This window comes from Nicotiana tabacum, chromosome 21 (genome assembly GCF_000715075.1).
Source record: "Nicotiana tabacum cultivar K326 chromosome 21, ASM71507v2, whole genome shotgun sequence".
Classification (NCBI taxonomy): domain Eukaryota; kingdom Viridiplantae; phylum Streptophyta; class Magnoliopsida; order Solanales; family Solanaceae; genus Nicotiana; species Nicotiana tabacum.
This window is the reverse complement of record NC_134100.1, coordinates 57,237,602-57,254,087: the sequence shown is the minus strand read 5'-3', so window position 1 is coordinate 57,254,087 and position 16,486 is coordinate 57,237,602. Positions and strand designations below refer to the sequence as shown.

General features: G+C 41.2%; 1 pseudogene; it reads left to right on the top strand.

Annotated features, from left to right (window-relative positions):
- Positions 1-272: 272 nt before the first annotated feature.
- Positions 273-16,109, top strand: LOC107814639 (uncharacterized; annotated as a pseudogene).
- The last annotated feature ends 377 nt before the right edge of the window (positions 16,110-16,486 follow it).

The window sequence follows — 16,486 nt, the reverse complement described above, 5'->3', positions numbered from 1 at the left end:
CAACAAGCTGGTACAAGTATAATGTATAAAAGAATGCATTTTTTCACGTCCACTTACCATAGCTAACTGCATTGGAGTTGGGAGTAAAGCTTAGCATTTATATCTTAAATAAAATCTACTACTATTTCTTTATGATGCGTTTCCTTTATTTCAATGTAGAAATAATGTCGATATACATTCAGCTTTAAAACGTTCTACTCTCGATCGTATTAAAAGAAGTGGTCAATCTGGTATCTAACTCATTGAACGTCCGTCTTGTTTGCTTGTAAGCTATGTTGTCTGTTAAAAGGGCCTTCGGCAAGAAAGATAAGGAGGATAAACAAGATGAAGAAAAGGGTGGATTTGTTGAGAAATTTAAGGAGTTGATCGAAGATGTTGGTGAGAAAATTGAGGAAAAAATAGGATTTGGGAAACCAAGTGCAGATGTCACTGCAGTTCACATTCCTCGTATCAATCTTTAAAAGGCTGAATTAGTAGCAGTTTATCCTTAAAATTGGATAATAATTAAACATATAATGTGAATTTAAGAATACGTAATTTCACTTAATACCAATTGATAAATATGAAGATTAATGATAGAATTGTACAATAAAGTAAATAAAATCAGTATTTGAATAGAGCCCAACCCTTGAGTTAGAGTATCCTCGAACTGGTTGATGCAAGAGCAATAAAAATATAATAAGCTGAAGAGCAAGAGCATGAGCGAGAAAGAAAATTATTTTGCTTTTGTATCAGTTGTCTCTTTACAAATGGTTAGAACTCCCCTTTATATAGTAGAGGAATTCTATATATGGTACAATCCTAATTACAGAAGGAAATCCCATGATTAACTAAACAATCGTTCTTGACTCGATCCGTTCCGAGATTTCCGCCACGATCTTCGACCAGTCGCACATATCTCGCTTTTCCGTTATTACGCTATCTTATGTATTGCTCGATGCATGTCTTGTTTGGTCTCGATTGCTGTCAGCCTCGATCTTAGCAGGTGTCTCGAATCCCGAGCTCGGTACCTTATCTTCGTGCCTTGACCCGATCCACTTCAGGGTCGACCTCGATGCAAATTCTTGGTCTCAGTCAGCATAGAAAAATCGGGTGGGCCCGATTTTAACCGTATACAGATAGTCTCCTAGTTCTTTGGAGTATAACGACAAGGAACGAACTGAGTCTTCGATTCTCTAGCTTGACCTATCATGATGTCATCATTGTCATGATATCATCCTCGTAAATGACCGAAAATATTCCGTCAGTACGGTTCCCCAAGTCATTAATGAGCGTCAGTTGGTGGTCAGCGACTAGTGCTTTTGAACCGTCGCTATAAATCCCATAAATAGGCCTTCTCTTCATTGATTCAAATTTTACTTTCACTTTCTTCTCCAAAGCCTTTACCTCTTTCAAGTTTCTCCATTTTACGAAATCCTCAGGTTTTGTTATTAACCCTTTCTCAAAACACCAAGTCCTACGACTTCCTTCAAACTCATACGAAAAATGGCAAAAATATCAAAAACGGTACCACAAAAAGAAGCTGCTTTATCTTCTTAACCGGCCGGCGGAAAAATGACGGTGGAACCCCGTATTGAGGAGTGTATTCCCGGGGGGTGCGCGTTAAACTCCGATTTCAAAATCGATAAGGCTTCGTCGGTTCCAGGTCGATTTGAGCCTGTGTCAAGATATTTATGCTCGATAACAGAGAAATACCTCGAACAGGTAAAGAAAGACTGTAACTGGGGGGATAAAGAGGTGGTGATCCCGACCACCGAAGAGGACATAACTACCCATGTGGAAGGGTTTCTAAGTGTTTACACTTACCCTTTCACGCTGGACCCCCTCGACCCCGTCGTCATTGATTTTTATCATCAGTATCAAATAACCCTAGGCCAAATCCATCCTTCTTTTTGGCAAATTATTATTCTTCTCCGATTATTCGTGAGCAAAGTCGAGGGGATGTATTTCACCCTCGACCACCTCATCAAGTTATACAGCCCCCGCCTCTATTGAGGCAGATTAATAAAACTCCAATGTCGGGCCACCAAAGTGTTGTTCTCGATCATAGACGAGGACAAGGACCGAGGCTGGATGGGCCGGTTTGTTCGAGTGAGGACTTCCGACCTAATCCCAGCTGAGAAGATGCCATTTCCTGAGAGATAGAATATGAACCGTAAGTATAATCCCACTGTTGGTTCTTATTTATTGTTTTTCCCCTTACTTCTTCTTATCGATATCCCTTTCCATGATGTAGCGGTTGCTTGGATGCCTCGTGCAATTCCTAATCTCGAGAGCTAGGTTCGGGACCTGCCTCGACCTCTATGTACGCCGAGCGCTCATGGCACGATTTATCAAAGGGCTGATGGGAGGCCAAAAATCATGGTAAGCCTATTTTTCAGATATCTGATGATTTGATCAAAATTTCTTTCTTATACTTAACCAATTTTCTTGCGTGTAGGCCTGGGCAAAGATGCGGTCATAAGGCCCCCGTCTGGCGAGGTAAAGACTTCCGCCCCGGTTCCGAAACGGCAAAGGACAACAAGAGAAAGAGGGCCTCTGCCTCCGAGGATCCAGAACTTAAGAAAATGACAGTTCGTAAGCCGAGGAAGAATATCATCCCTCTGATCGAAGAATCTGTTCGACGTCTAAGGGATGGAGACGAATAAGAATAAAACGGTGGCTCCGTACTGGTAGCCCGAGTGAAGAAAACCATCGATGCCCTAAAGGCAGCTGGATCGATGGCGGTTGATGAGGCTCCGCCTCGAACTGAGGGGATATCGGAGAAGGACTCGGGCAAAGTCCCTGAGTCGTTGGAATTGAAGATGCCTCCCACCGAAGTGAACAAACGGTGGGTATATCTGAAGGGACCGGCCCTGAAGCCTTTCAAACTGAGGAGAACGCCCCAAGTGACTCACTTGGGGCAATAGTAATCGGAGATTCACCCACTCTCCTTGCTTTTTCGGAAAGGGGAATTCGGGAAGCCCGAGCTTTAGGGACCCTCGAGGTAGACGGAGCTCATGAAGGATAGGACTCCTTCCGTGATTTTTTTATAGGTATCGAAGATGCTGCCGACCCGAGTGATGCATCGGGTCTTTTTTTCGAGGCTCAATGAGCCCTGAATCGGGTAGGTATCGATTCCCTTTGTTGATGTCATATTCTTCCATTTTCTGCCTAACTTTTTCTCCTTTTCATATAGGCTTTAGCTCTTCATCAGGAGGCATTTTCCAAGTCTCAAGCAGAGCTGAGCCGATGTGAGGCTAACTTCCGAGGGCTTTCGGAGGAGAGAAATGCCCTCAAACTTCTTAGTGGGCAAAAAGAGGAAGAGATCAAGTATCTTCGGGCCGAGTTGGCCAAGGATTGTAAGGCCCCGTTAAAATTTCCTAATGATTTAAGATTTTAAAGTGCGCCAACGGAATTTGGGAATAACATATTCGACTATTAAAGGAGACCCATGGGATAGAACCACATTATTTTGAAATGAAAAATATATGTTTAAGGTATGTTTGAACATACTAAGGAGCTTTGTGAATGACAAAAATTTGTGTGGAACAAGTTGGATACATTAAGTGGAAAGGATGTCTTAATTCGCACAAGATTCTACTTCAAACGCATGCTGCTACCAAACTATAATGAATTAGAAGGTGATCTACCTATCAAATTAAAGTCCTTCGAGTCTAGTTTCTAACGCTTTAACTCGTTTGTCATTTGGACACTCCTATAATAAGTTATGATCAAATTCCCAAAGGCTGAAAGAATGTGACCGCGCTATAACCCTCGTGAAGCCAGGTCTGTAGCGCACTAGACCTTGCTATATCCCTCACGAAGACAGGTCTGTAATGCGCTGGACCGTGCTATAGAGCGTGCCTAGCATGGTCTATAGCTTGCTACAGAGCGTGCCTAGCCTGGTCTATAGCTCGCTACAAAGCGTGCCTAGCCTGGTCTATAGTCTGGTTCGAAATTTCGGAGTATCCATTTTTCTATCTTTATAACCCGAACCAACTTTGATAAATAACCATTGAAGCTCATTTTGGAGCCAAAATCTGATATTTTTAGAGAGAAGTGAGAGTGTTCTAGAGAGAGGAAGAAGCTCAAGTACTTTGTTCATCAAGATCTTGTCCAAGCCTTGAAATCCAACAAGAAATCCCTCAAGTTCTTCCTTTAAGAGGTAAGATTCCATACCTTAGTTTTTAATTTCGGATTTGGGTAGAAGATGGTTGATTGAGAGTATGATTCTTGGGTGTGAAAGTATTATTTATACATGCATGTACCAATAAGGTTTATGGGAAGATTGTTGAGCTTAAATAAGTAAGGATTGGGTTATGGAGTGAAGGAAATCTTGTAGCCAAATATGCACACCTAGTGTTTGATAAAATGCTCAAATGAGCTGAAACCATGAATATCTTCCTAATTATGGTTCAATTTTACCATGTCTCAAAATAGATTAGGATTGCTAGAATTTCCGGAATGTTGTAGTAATTTAAGGAAAGCTCAAAGCGAGGTATGCTGGATAAACTTCTTTCCTAGAATTGAATTTCATGATGTTCTTGTAAGTCCCGAGTTATCCTTTATAAATTAACTATTCCGAATAAGCTTTGTGTTGAAAGGTATATGTTCAAAATGTATTCTGAATGATCTTATCATATGATGTTATCCTTCGGGAATGTGTTCAAAGTATGAGTTGGATATAAAATGTTATGACTCCAAGTAGTGTTTCAAGTGAAGGCTATTATGCCAAATTGTGTAAGAAGTCTCAATGTGCCTAAGACTCTTAATTGCTCATAGGTGTACTAAAAGTCATAATTAGAGATTCTTTGTTGTCGATAATCTATGAAGATGCTTGAAAATGAAAGTATGGAATATAAGATACGGCCACCGTGCCATGAATGAAGAATAATATGTATGGCAAAAAGGGAGCCAATGAAATAATGATGTTGTAAGTAATTGAAAGTACTAATGAAGTGATAGTATGAACATGAAATATGGTTGTTTTCCTAAATGAGAATTATGAGGTGTTGTATGTCCCAATGGTTTCAACTATAGTTGTATGCTTCTGAAATAATGTATGTAAATGACTTCGATATTAAGTCCTCAAGAATCATGAACTTAGCTAATGACCTCAATATGTCAAGTGAGTGAATAACAAGATGAAAGGGAGATGTCCTATGCTAAATGATGATGAACCTTAAGAAAGAAAATTGGTCTCATGTGCCATTGAAATTGAATTATTGATTCACCATGTATGTGCTAATGTAATGTGCTATGTTTCTCCATGATGAGCATGAACATGAAATGCTCCAATGATCCGGAAACTTACGACCTTAATGTAATGTTAATCATATCGCTTTGAGTTTATATATGGTTATATGCATAATGATGTGCATGAACCCTATGGACGGTCTATGAAACGCATAGGTATATATGTGTATGAACCCTATGGACGGTCCATGAAACGCATAGGTATATTTTGTATGAACCCTATGGACGGTCTATGAAACACATAGGTATATTGTGTTATGAAATCCTGTGGACGTTCTATGAAACACATAAGTATATTGTGTTATGAAATCCTATGGACTGTCTATGAAACGCATAGGTATATTATGTTATGAAATCCTGTGGACGGTCTATGAAACACATAGGTATATTGTGTTATGAAATTCTGTGGATGGTATATGAAACGCATAGGTATATTGTGATATGAAATCCTGTGGACGGTCTATGAAACGCATAGGTATATTATGTTATGAAATCTTGTGGACGGTCTATGAAACGCATAGGTATATTGTGTTATGAAATCCTGTGGACGGTCTATGAAACACATAGGTATATTGTATTATGAAATCCTGTGGACGGTCTACGAAACACATAGGTATATTGTGTTATGAAATTCTGTGGACGGTCTATGAAACGCATAGGTATATTGTGTTATGAAATCTTGTGGATGATCTATGGAATGCATAAGTGTATTATGTAAGTAAACACTATGAACGGTCCATGAGACGCATATGTGTATTGTGTAAGTAAACACTGTGAACGGTCTATGAAACGTACATGTGTATTGTATGGTATATGTGAATCCTATGAATGGTCCATGAGACGCATATGTGTATTGTCTATGGAATCCTATGAACGGTCTATGAAAGACATAAGTGTTTAATATGACATGTGAACATTAAGAACGGTCTATGAAATATATAGGTGTAATATAAGAAAGGGATATGGACGGTTTAGTGAGACACATTGTTAACGCAGACATTACGTGCTATTTTCATTGGACTTGTTTGAACATGTTGTTTCAATTACTTTGTATTATTTATTCCACGCATAGTTCATATGGCTCAGTTAATCCTAAACGAAATTTAAAATGATGTACTTCATATGACTCTTATTTGAATTACCATGATTTTATATGTTGTTCTATTTGCCTTACATGCGAGCACTATTCCACATGTACTCACGTCCCTTTTGTCGGGGGCGCTGCATCTTTTAATGGATACATGTATACTTCTACAGGATGATTTGGATCTTTGGTAGGGATCTTTTGAGCAGCAAGATTATGGTGAACCTGCTACAATTCCAGTGGGCATTGGAGTCTAGTTGGTTTTATACTTAGGTATCTATTGCCATAGAAGCTCCATGTACACTGTGGGTCAGGTACTTAAGTTTTTGAGTTTCGACATGTATTTATGTTCACAGATATTTATGAAGGTATGTACCCATTACAAGAGAAAAAGAAAAGAAAAAAAATATTTATGGGTCATTGAGCCTAATGTATTCAAATATGAAAGTCATGATTTAATTATGTTTTGATAAATCCTGCATGAGTTATGATGAGAGGTTGATGTAACGTAAGCTTGCTCGACTGGGTTCACTCGGTTGAGCGCCGGTTGCGCTCCTAGAGTTCGGGGAGTGACAAGGCTCACCAAGATCAGACAGACCTGATCGGGCAGGTAATGACAATTTTAAAACCCCATGGGCTCGATTCAGGAACGATGGCTAATATTTCAGTCTCACAGCTGCAGCAAAAGATTGAGAGGATTGAGAAGTTCCGCTAGGAGATCAGTACGATAAAGGCGGAGTCCTTGGGGTGGAAAGAAGGTATGGATCGCCTGGCTACAGAAAAAGAGACTGTTCGGGCCCAATTGTCATCGGCCGAAAGTCAGCTCCGAGGCCTGAAGAAAGATAGTTCAGCTCAGGCAAAGAAGATAGGGGAGATCGAGGCTCAGTTGGCTTCCAAACTTACAAGGGCTAAAACTGAAGCCGAAAAAGCAAAGGCCGAGGCTGAGGCGATCGTGGCCATCTACCGGGCTGATGCTAAAGCTGCTCAAGCCCAAGCGAGAGAGGCTACCGAGACCACTCAAACTCGCCAAATGCCAATCTCGGAGGGAAACCATCGAGGAAATCCACGCTTGAGGTTTTGATCTTACCAACGAGATAGTTAAGGCTAGAGAGCATGAAGACAAAGCTGGAGTGATGTCCACTTCCGATGATGATGATGATGGTAGCAAGAGCGGGTTCGAGAATGGGGAGGACCTCGATGGAGAAGAAGCTGCCCCCGAAGGAGATCAGGAACCTTAGGATTTTTCACTTTTGATCTTTTGTATAGGATCCTGATCGGACCTTGTAAATACTCTCATATATATAAACATCTCTTTCCTTTCCGACTTGTCTTTATTTCATTGATGCCTTGTGAAAGTTTTGTTTTATTTATGCCTTATGAAAGGTTTGTTCATTAGTTCGAGGCTTAGGCAATTTGATCGAAACTAAACTAGTATAGTTTTTATAATCGAGTGAGTATTTGCTCAAACTCGGAGTAGGGTGACCCTTAGGTTTTAATTGAGTGAGGATGATTTTTCCGAACTCAAAAATAAAGTGGCCCTTTAGGCTTTGAATTAGGCAGATACGGCCATAACAAAAAGAATGGCTATCTCCGCCTTTTCGGCTTGAAAATTTTATCCTTTAATCATATAAATTATGTTGTGCCTTAACACGAAATAAAGGATTTGCTCGAGAGTTCGAATGGTTCCGTACCCATTAGGATTTTCAAGGGTCGATATTATCGAGACCCTTTGTTTCGTAATGCCATAGCATAAAATAAAGAATTTGTTCGAGAGTTCGAACTCCTTTGTATCCATTAGGGTTTTCGAGGGTCGATATTATCGAGACCCTTAGAAATTTAGCCGAGGGTAGCCCTTTTTAACCGGTTTGTGAAAATATTCGAAGGCCTGTTTAATAACGGAAAACGGACGTCTCCGAACCGTGTTGATTTGGCCGTAGCCTTTAACTTCGACTCAACTTTTCGGCTTGTTCCCTGATATACTTCAAACCTGTTCGAAGTATCAGTCCCCGAAACTTCAGTTGTGATCGGCCCTTAAGCCAGTTTCCACCATAGATCATAAGTATGAAAGTATAAATTTTTCTAAAGCATGGAGCATCTGGTAAGAAAAAATACTTCTTCCAATAGATTATACATGCGTACATGTTTTGCCATTACGGCTCGAGTAATCTACATGGACACTGTTCATTTGACCGTTTAGTCCTCTACAAAATTTACCTATCGAGACCCTGTCGACACGAAGTATTTTTCTTGTAACTATCAGAGGGTGATGCCCTCCAGTATTCGAGGTTGATTGTAAAGGAGCCTCGGATACTGTTGAATTACTCTAAGTTAGCACGAACAATAGTTGCCTCATTAAAAACCTCGCCGGAAAAACCCATTTGGGACAAAAATCGGTCTAAGGAAAAAAGAGTGCAACGCGTGCTTTCAGACCTAAGGACTGCGTTTGAAGAATCCTTTGATGTATTTGATTAAACACCTACAAATGGTTAGTATAAAATAAAAATAAAAATGGAGAAGGTCGTACCTTAGCAGTAAAATCGTTTGAGGAGTGATATATTCCAATTGTTTGGTAATTGTTCACCGCTTGCCATTCCAAGTTTGTAGGATCCTTTTCCGATGATATCGAGGACCTCGTATGGTCCCTCCCAGTTTGGATCAAGTTTTCCTTCATTTGGGTCTCGAGTATTTAGGGTGACCTTCCTCAGAACCAAGTCCCCGATTTTGAAGTGTCGAAGATTGGCTCTTCGATTGTAGTACCTTTCGATCCATTGTTTCTGTGCGTCCATTCGAACGAGGGCGGCCTCCCGTTTTTCATCTAGCAATTCGAGGCTTGTATTCATAGCCTCATGATTCGACTCTTCTGTTGCATATAAAAACCTGACGCTGGGTTCCCCAACTTCAACCGGGATCAGAGCTTCAGCGCCATATACTAAAGAAAACGGTGTTGCCCCCGTACTGGATTTTGACGCCGTTCAATATGCCTAAAGGACTTCGGGCAATATTTCTCTCCATTTTCCCTTGGTGCCATTCAATCATTTCTTTAGATTTTGAATGATGGTTTTGTTTGTCGATTTAGCATGTCCGTTCCCACTAGGATGATATGGTGTCGACAGGATCCTCTTTATTTTGTGATCTTCGAGAAATTTTGTCACTTTACCGCCGACGAATTGCTTTCCATTGTCGCATACGATCTCAGCAGGCATCCCAAATCGGCATATAATGTGGTCCCAGATGAAGTCTATGACTTTTTTCTCTCTAATTTTCTCGAAAGCCCGCGCTTCAACCCACCTAGAGAAATAGTCAGTCATAAATAAAATAAATTTAATTTTACCTGGGGCCGATGGCAGAGGGCCGGCGATATCCATTCCCCACTTCATGGATGGCCATGGGGATAAGACTGAGTGGAGTTGCTCTCCGGGCTGGTGAATCATCGGCGCATATCTTTGACATTTGTCACATTTTCGAACAAACTCTTTTGTATCCTTCTCCTTATCGGCCCAATAGTATCCTGCTCTGATGACTTTGTGAACCAATGATTCGGCACCGGAATGATTTCCGCAGGTGCCTTATGGATTTCTCGTAGGACGTAGTCGGTATATCCTGGTCCTAAACATATTGCCAATGGTCCATCAAACATCCTTCTATATAGGGTTCCATCTTCAGCCAACGTGAATCGTGCGGCCTTCGTACGTAGAGTCCTCGATTTTTTAGGATTCGATGGAAGTTTCTCGTTCTTTGGGTACTCGATATATTTGTTCCTCAAATCCCAAGTTAGACTTGTGGAGTTGATTTCGGCGTGGCCTTCTTCGATTACTGACATTGAAAGTTGTACGACAATCCCCGAGCCAATCTCGCCATCTTCGACTGATGACCCCAAATTTGCAAGGGCATCGGCCTCGTTGTTTTGTTCTCGAGGTACATGCTGTAAGGTCCATTCTTTAAATCTATGTAGAGTCACCTGCAATTTGTCCAAGTACCTCTACATTCGATCATCTCGGACATCGAAAGTTCTGTTGACTTGGTTTACCACGAGCAGGGATTCACATTTGGCCTCGATGACTTCTGCTCCCAAACCTTTAGCTAGCTTGAGACATGAAATCATGGCCTTATACTCGGCCTCATTGTTAGTTAACTTAGAAGTTTTGATGGCTTGCCTAATTGTATTACTCGTGGGCGGCTTCAAAACGATGCCTAGCCAGGACCCCTTCACGTTCGAAGAGCCGTCAGTGAAAAGGGTCCACACCCCCGATGATGTACCCGATTTTAATAATAGTTCCTTTTTGAAGTCTGCTAAGATGTAAAGTCAGCCACGAAGTCCGCTAAGATTTGAGATTTGATGGACGTTCGGGGTCGATACTCGATATCGTACCCACTGATCTCGACGGCCCATTTGGCTAGTCGGCCCGAAAGTTTGGGTTTAGGCAAAATATTGCGAAGGGGATAAGTAGTTACCACACAGATCGGGTGACACTGAAAATATGGTTTTAATTTCCTAGAGGCGCTTATTAGGGCCAGCACTAATTTTTCTAAGTATGGGTACCGAGTCTCGGCCTCTCCTAGAGTTCGACTAACATAGTAAATAGGAAATTGCGTACCTTGCTCTTCTCGAACTAGGACTCCACTTACCACAATTTTCGAGACTGCTAAGTACAAGTAGAGTTGCTCATCTGCTTTCGGAGTATGAAGCAGTGGCGGGCTCGAGAGGTACCACTTTAATTCTTCCAATGCTTGTTGGCATTCCGGGGTCCATGCAAAATTGTTCTTCTTTTTGAGCAGCGAGAAGAACTTGTGACTTCTATCTGAAGACCTTGAGATGAATCGGCCTAGGGCAGCTATGCGTCCTGTTAATCTTTGTACGGCCTTAACATTATACATTACCGTGATGTCTTCGATCGCCTTAATCTTATCGGGGTTGATTTTGATACCCCGGTTTGATACCATAAAGCCAAGGAACTTCCCCGAGCCGACCCCGAATGCACATTTCTCCGGGTTGAGTTTCATGTTGTATTTCCTTAGTATATCGAAAGTCTCCTGTAAATGTGTCAAATGGTTCTCTACTCGCAGGGACTTAACTAGAATATCGTCAATATAAACTTCCATTGACTTACCTATTTGTTCTTCGAACATTCGATTTACTAAGCATTAATAAGTGGCACCAGCATTTTTAGTCTAAACGACATTACGTTATAACAATAGGTGTCATACTTAGTGATGAACGAAGTCTTTTCCTGATCCTCCGGGTTCATTTGTATTTGATTATAGCCGAAGTAGGCATCTAGAAAACTAAGGATCTCGTGGTCGGTCGTGGCATCGATCATGCGATCGATATTCGGCAGAGAAAAAGAGTCTTTAGGACATGCTTTGTTTAAATCTTTATAGTCTACGCACATTCTAAGTTTATTTCCCTTTTTAGGTGCTACGACTATGTTTGCTAACCATTCGGGATATTTTACCTCCCGAATGGATCCTATTTTGGAAAGTTTGGTTACCTCTTCCTTGATAAATGCATGTTTTACCTCGGACTGGGGTCTTCTCTTTTGTTTTATCGGGCGGAACTTCGGGTCCAAGCTTAGTCGATGTGTAGCGATTTTCGGCGAGATCCCTGTCATATCTAAATGGGACCAAGAAAAATAATCCATATTATTTATAAGAAATTTAATGAGTTTTTCCCTGAGCTCGGGAGTTAACCCCGTTCCCAGGTATACCTTTCGATCGGGTAGATGCTCGATCAATACGACTTGCTCCATATCCTCGACCGTTGATTTGGTGGCGTCGAAATCCTTGGGTATTATGAAGGATCGAGGGATCCAATAGTCATCGTCTTCATATGTTCCCTGCTTCTCCGATTGAGTCGAGGCTGGAAACTGTGGTTGCTATTTAGCTTCCTGTTTTCCTTTGGACTTCGATGCTTTTGTTGACGAAAGTGCCGATACCGGTATCACTTCGTCGACCGCAAACATCTCTTTGGAAGCATGTTGTTCCCCATACACCATTTTTACTCCATCCGGTGTTGGGAACTTCAGCATTTGGTGAGGGGTTGAGGGGACCGCCCTCATATTGTGAATCCAGGGTCTTCTGAGCAGTGCGTTATATCTCATATCGCCTTCGATCATATAGAACTTTGTTTCTTGAATAATTTCGGCTAAATTTACCGGTAGGAGGATTTCACCTTTAGTTGTTTCGCTTGCCATGTTAAAGCCATTGAGAATCCGAGCTCCGGGTATGATCTGATCTTGTAGGACGAGCTGCTCCATGACCCTTGATCGAATAATATTGGTCGAACTTCCTAGATCAATTAAAACACGTTTAACCTGAATTTTATTCATAAGGATAGAGATTACCAAAGCATCATTGTGGGGTTGTGAAATCCCTTCTGCTTCCTCATCATTGAATGATAAAGCGCCTTCTGGCACATAGTCTGGAGTTCGCTTTTCTCTGGTGATTGATACTTTAGTGCGTTTGAACACGGGCCCTTGTGCTTCTTCCTGCTCGCTCTTCCTGTTTGCGTCTCTGTCTCTAAAATGGTTTCTAGCTCGGTCACTCAAGAATTCTCGAAGGTGACCTTCATTGAATAGACGGGCCACCTTCTCCGTTAGTTGTCTGCAGTCTTCGATTTTATGAGCGTGTGTACCATGGTATTTGCATGTTTGATTGGGGTTCCTTTGGGATGGATCGATTTGTAGGGGTATGGGCCATCTAGTATCTTTGATTCTCCCAATGGCTGACACAATACCTGATGCGTCGATGCTGAAGTTGCATTTTGACAATCGTGGTGCTTGTGTGGGATTAGCAAGTTTATCGAATCCACTTTTTCTCATCATCCCTCGAGAGATCGGTCTTCGATCATTCCTTCGATCATTTCGGATGGGATTGCGTCCTGGGCCGCTGTTTCTATGATCTGCATTGTATGGTAGATACCGATCTATACTCGATCGGGGTTCTCTGTCGATATCCCTTTGAGTTCTGCCGACGGGCCTATTTGGATAAGCGGAATTGGAAGGGGTCCCCAATTGATCATCCTCGACCCTGATCTTCGAATGGTACCGATTATGTACATCGGTCCAGGTTACCGCTGGATATTCAATTAAATTCTACTTTAGCTGTCGTGATGCCACCGAACTTTCTTCGTTCAAACCTTGAGTAAAGGCCTGAACAACCCAATCGTCTATGACCAGTGGTGGTTCCATGCGTTCCATCTGAAACCGAGATACGAATTCCCTCAACTTTTCGTTGTCTTTTTGTTTTACCTTGAAGAGGTCCGATTTTCTAGTCGCAACCTTTATTGCTCTGGCATGTGCCTTTACGAAGGACTCTGCAAGTATGGCGAAGGAATTGATGGAATTAGGCGGCAAATTAAGGTACCATATCATTGCTCCTTTCGACAAGGTTTCTGCAAATTTCTTCAGTAGAACAGATTAAATCTCATCGTCTTCTAAGTCATTTTGCTTTATTGTGCATTTATAAGAAGTGACATGCTCATTAGGGTCACTGGTCCCATTGTACTTAGGAATTTCTGGCATTCGAAATTTCTTCAGAATGGGTTTTGGTGCTGCACTTGGAGGGAAAGGATTCTGTACGAATTTCTTCGAATCCATAACTTTTAGAATCGGCAGCGCCCCCGGTATTTGGTCAACCCGGGAGTTGTATGTTTCTACTTTCTTGTCATTTGCCTCGTTTTCTTTTCTCCCGATTCAATCCGTTTAGTGAGCTCCTCGAACATTTTCATAATGGCGGGGTTAGTCCCCTATTCGTTGGCATTCGACCTTTCCGGCACAGGCTCGGTCCTTTAAACGACTTCTGGTTCGATTCTACTCGGTGTTCAGTGTTGATTTTGTAGTTGTGGTATAGTGTTCTATTGAGCTTGTAACATTTCTAATATCAATTGGAGGCTAACTCCACCATCTTCTCCACCCTGCGTACCTCGACCACCTGATCGAACTTTCCTGTGTATACTACCTTTGGGCTCAACGCCGAAATTTGCATTTAGGGCGACATGTGAACTGACATCAACGGGATTTGCAATTGGTGCTCCCTCGAGGTCGGCCTGAGGCACCTCGATTCCTGGGGCGGCTATGTTGTCGTTTTCCCTGTGAAATCCAAGGTTGTTGTCACCATGTGTAGGTGCTGCTTGTGAGTTTGACATGTTTGTCTTGAAAACAAAGATTTTTACGAGAACAAGTGTAAAGCAGTGTGTGTTATTGAAATTAGTATTAAGCAATCACTATTATTCTTAGCCCCATGGTGGGCGCCAAACCATTTACCCTTAAAATTGGATAACAATTAAACTTATAATGTGGATTTAAGGATACGTGATTTCACTTAATACCAATTGATAAATATGAAGATTAGTGATAAAATTGTACAATAAAGTAAATCAAATCAGTATTTGAATAGAGCCCAACTCTTGAGTTAGAGTATCCTCGAACTGGTTGATGTAAGAGAAATAAAAATACAATAAGCTGAAGACCAAGAGCGTGAGCGAGAAAGAAAATTATATTCCTTTTGTATCAGTTGTGTTTTTACAAATGGTTAGAACTCCCCTTTATATAGTAGATGAATTCTATATATGGTACAATCCTAATTACAGAAGGAAATCTCATGATTAACTAAACAACCGTTCATGACTCGATCCGTTCCGAGATTTCCGCCACGATCTTCGACCAGTCGCGGATATCTCGCTTTTCCGTTATTACGCTATCTTCGGTATTGCACGATGCCTGTCTTATTTGGTCTTGATTGTTGTCGGCCTCGATCATGGCAGGTGTCTCGAATCATGAGCTCGGTACCTTGTCTTCGTGCCTTGACCCGATCCACTTCGGGATCGACCTTCGATGCAACTTATTGGTCTCGGTCATCATAGAAAAATCGGGTAACCGTATACAGTAGCTCATGTGTTAGTGAAGATCCCAAACCCCATTCCAATCCCTCTCACTGACATAAATTACTTGATTGAAAGTGATGGAAGGAAACTGATTTCTGGATTGATCCCTGATGCTGGAACAATCCATGCACATGGTTCCGAAACTGTCAAAATACCCGTTAATTTGATTTATGATGACATAAAAAGCACGTATCGTGATATAAAGTCCGGAAGCGTCATTCCCTATAGGATCAAGGTAGACCTCGTTGTTGATGTACCTGTTTTTGGCAGGCTGACTCTGCCTCTTGAGAAAACTGGCGAGATTCCTGTACCTTACAAGCCCGATCGATACTGATCATGAGAATATCCATTTTGAGATATTCTCTTTCGAAGAAACTGTTGCTCTTCTTAAGCTCAAGTTAGAAAACAAGAATGACTAATTTGACCTGGCGCTTAATGGACTTGATTATGATGTTTGGCTATAGGATGTCAATATTGGTGGTGCAGAGCTTGAGAAATCTGCTAAAATTGTAAAATTCAGGTCTAAGAACTTTGGGTCTGCTCTTTGGGACATGATGAGAGGAAGAGGTACTGGCTACACTATGAAAGGTCATGTTAATGTGGACACGCCATTTGGAGCAATGAAGTTACCTATCAGTAAGGAGGGCGGGACAACTCGTCTCAACAAGAACAAAGACGATGAGGTTTGTTAAATTAATGTTTAGCTTTTAGAAAACTTTGTGTTGCTTGCTTCATTCATAATATTTTTGTTTTGATTACTTAATTCTTGGTTTGGACTAAGAGGTTTAAAATGCGATTCATATGCATTCTGAGCTTTGTTGATCTATTTACATGTATAATTTGTACTCTGACTGGGTATAGATACAATTTGTTGGAAGAAACATGAATAAAAAATGTCTTCGAATATATGTTTATCTTTACATGTGAAAGAAGGATATTGTAATCTATATTCTTGCAAGAGAGGACATGCAAAATTATTGTAGTTGAGTGAATTGTTTGTAACATGTAAGTACATTATTGACCAAGATGTTTTCGTCTTTAGAGAAACGAGATAACATATATCTTCTGGAAGGGTGATTAAAAGTCAATGTACTTAAATAAACATGCATGTGCTCCAAGAGAAACTTTTGGCGTTTGCTCAATTGCTAGCTCTAAACATTTGGATCGGATGATTCTCTGCCTGATAACTAGCTAGTACCTCCAATATCCTCTTACTTGGTGCAGTTGTGGCTTCAAGTTAGCATGTTATTTAAACATGTAGATCATCATTATTGACCTAGATG